The sequence below is a fragment of the Cebus imitator genome, unplaced genomic scaffold (genome assembly GCF_001604975.1).
Source record: "Cebus imitator isolate Cc_AM_T3 unplaced genomic scaffold, Cebus_imitator-1.0 Scaffold669, whole genome shotgun sequence".
In the NCBI taxonomy this organism is placed as follows: domain Eukaryota; kingdom Metazoa; phylum Chordata; class Mammalia; order Primates; family Cebidae; genus Cebus; species Cebus imitator.
Window position 1 is genome coordinate 554,802 of NW_016107984.1, and position 3,191 is coordinate 557,992.

General features: G+C 42.3%; 1 pseudogene; it reads left to right on the forward strand.

Moving 5' to 3' along the window:
* Positions 1-2,672: 2,672 nt before the first annotated feature.
* Positions 2,673-3,191, forward strand: LOC108295956 (annotated as a pseudogene).

Consider the following 3,191-nt stretch of genomic DNA (forward strand, 5'->3'; position numbering starts at 1 on the left):
AGTAAGTCTCTCGCTCTGTCACCAAGCTGGAGTGCAGTGGCACAATCTTGGCTCACCGCAACCTCCGCCTCCCAGGTTCAAGTGATTCTCCTGCCTCAGCCTCCCAAGTAGCTGGAATTACAGGCAGCTACCACCACGGCTGGCTAATTTTTAGTAGAGATGGGGTTTTACCATGTTGGCCAGGCTGGTCTCAAACTCCTGACCTCAGGTGATCCACTCACCTCAGCCTCCCAGAACGCTGGGATTATAGGGGAGAGCCACTGCACCCAGCCTAAGTAATATATTTTTATTCTTGGAAGTCTTTTACTGGCCACCTGTCAGTCTATTGAAACACTCCTCTTCCTTTCTGTGTCTCCTTTGCATAGCACCTGACTCCTGTACTTTTTGAGAGCCTGTTCACTGGCACCTGGCCTGTAGCTGGAACTACAGGCACAAACCACCATGCCCAGCTAATTTTTGTGTGTGTGTTTTTTTTTTTCAGTAGAGACGGGGTTTCACTGTGTTGGCCAGGATGGTCTCCAACTCTTGACCTCGTGATCCGCCCGCCTCGGCCTCCCAAAGTGCTCGGATTATAGGCATGAGCCACCACACCCAGCTGCATTTAGGATTTTTATAGAACTAGAAGGCAGATAAGCAAAAGTTATAGAACTACAAGGTAAATAAGCATTTAGGATTTTTGTGTCCTCTTGACTTGTTTATCATTACATAAGGTTCTTTTTAGCCATGATACAGGTTGGTTGACTATCCCTTATCCAAAATGCTTGGGACCAGAAGTGTTTCTGATTTTGAATCTTTTCAGATTTTTGAATACTGGCATTCTACTTATAAATAGCTTTAGCATCCCTAATGCAAAAATCTGAAATCTGAAATGTTCTACTCAACATTTCTTTTGAGCATCATGTCAGTGCTCAAAAACTTTCAAAGCATTTCAGGTTTCCAGTTGGGGATACTCAACTTGTAATACTTTGTTTTGAAATCTCCTGTCCAATATTTAATCTGGGCGTGGTGGTTTATGCCTGTAATCCCAGTACTTTGAGAGGCTGAGACAGGCAGATCACCTGAGTTCAGGAGTTCAAGGCCAGGCTGGCCAACATGGTGAAACCCCATCTCTAATAAAAATACAAAAATTATCTGGGCATGGTGGCAAATGCCTACAATCCCAGCAGGAGGCTGAGGCAGGAGAATCACTTGAACCCAGGAGGTAGAGGTTGCAGTGAGCTAAGATCATGCCACTGCTCTCCAGCCTGGGCGACAGAGCAAGACTCCATCTCAAAAAAAAAAGAAGAAGAAAAAAGAAATCTCCATTTAGTGTTAGCTTGATATATCTTAATTTGTTTAGTGGTAGCATGGTATATCTTTTACAATTCTTCTTTTTTTTTTTTTTTTTTTTTTGAGACAGACTCTTGCTCTGTGCCCAGGCTAAAGTACAGTGGCACAATCTTGCCTCACTGCAACCTCCGCCTCTGGGGTTCAAGAGATTCTCTTGCCCTAGCCTCCCAAGTAGCTGGAAACACAGACACCCGCCACCATGCCCTGCTAATTTTTTTGCACTTTTAGTAGAGATGGGCCTTCATCAAGTTGGCCATGCTGATCTCAAACCCCTGACCTCAAGTGATCCACCTGCCTTGGCCTCTCAAAGTGCTAGGATTATAAGTATGAGCCACCTCGCCAGCCTCAATCCTTCTACTTTTAACCTATTTCTGTCTTTATATTAATATGAGTTTCTTGTCTATAGTATATAAGTGAGCAATGCTTTTTTTAAAATCTAATTTGCAAAATATCTGCCTTTGGATATTTGAGGCATTTTTTTGTAACAAGAATATTGATATGACTCTTCAAGTCTATAATCTATTTGTTTCTATCTTTCTACCCCATCTCTAATAAAAATACAAAAATTAGCCAGGCATGGTGGCCAGTGCCCGTAATCCCAGCTACTTAGGAGGCTGACATATGAGAATTGCTTGAACCGAGGAAGCGGAGATTTGCAGTGAGCTGAGATTGTACCACTGCACTCCAGCCAGGGAGATAAAGTGAGACTTCATCTCAAAAAAAGTAAAAATAAAAATTAATTAATAAAATGTGTATCTAATTACCTGTTAGCTAATGACTTTTTAAATTTTTTCACTTTTTTAGAGACAGGGTCTTGCTATGTTGGCCAGGTTAGTCTTGAACTCCTGGCCTCACGCAATCTTCCTGTCTTGACCTCTCAAAGTGCTAGGATTACAGGCATAAGCTACTGCACCCAGCCTAGTGACTTTCATATAATTATTCTGTATTCAAGATAAATGTGTTGATGTAGTATCTCCAATAAATTGGGGAGCTTTTTTGGTTTTTCTTTTTGAGCCAGGGTCTCACTCTGTTGCCTGAGCTGGTGTGATCGCTGTTCACCGCAGCACTGACCTCCTGGGCTCAGGTAATCCTCCCAAGTAGCCAAAACTATAGGCATACGCCACCATGCCCAGCTAATTTTTTTGCATTTTTTTGTAGAGGCAGGGTTTTGCCATGAACTGAAAATACAATTCATATTTTCAGTTTAGTTTTAAAAATAAGTTACAGTATTCTGCAATAAATTTACTTGTCACCCTAAAGTCATGTATTTTTCTTACAATTTATTCCAGATAATTAATAATTTGGATTTTAATATTTATCTTAAATCCAAAGTTTTCTTTCTCTCTTCCTCGGCGCTGCCTACGGAGGTAGCAGCGATCTCCTCCTCAGCATCATGGCTGCCCTTAGACCCCTTGTGAAACCCAAGATCGTCAAAAAGAGAACCAAGAAGTTCATCCGGCACCAGTCAGACTGATATGTCAAAATTAAGCGTAACTGGCGGAAACCCAGAGGTATTGACAACAGGGTTCGTAAAGGTTCAAGGGCCAGATCTTGATGCCTAACATTGGTTATGGGAGCAACAAGAAAACAAAGCAAATGCTGCCCAGTGGCTTCCAGAAGTTCCTGGTCCACAACGTCAAGGAGCTGGAAGTGCTGCTGATGTGCAACAAATCTTACTGTGCTGAGATCGTTCACAATGTTTCCTCCAAGAACCACAAAGCCATTGTGGAAAGAGCTGCCCAGCTGGCCATCAGAGTCACCAACCTCAATGCCAGGCTGCGCAGTGAAGAAAATGAGTAGACAGCTTATGTGCACATTTTGCGTTTAAATAAAACTGGCATCTTCCTTAAAAAAAAAAAAAA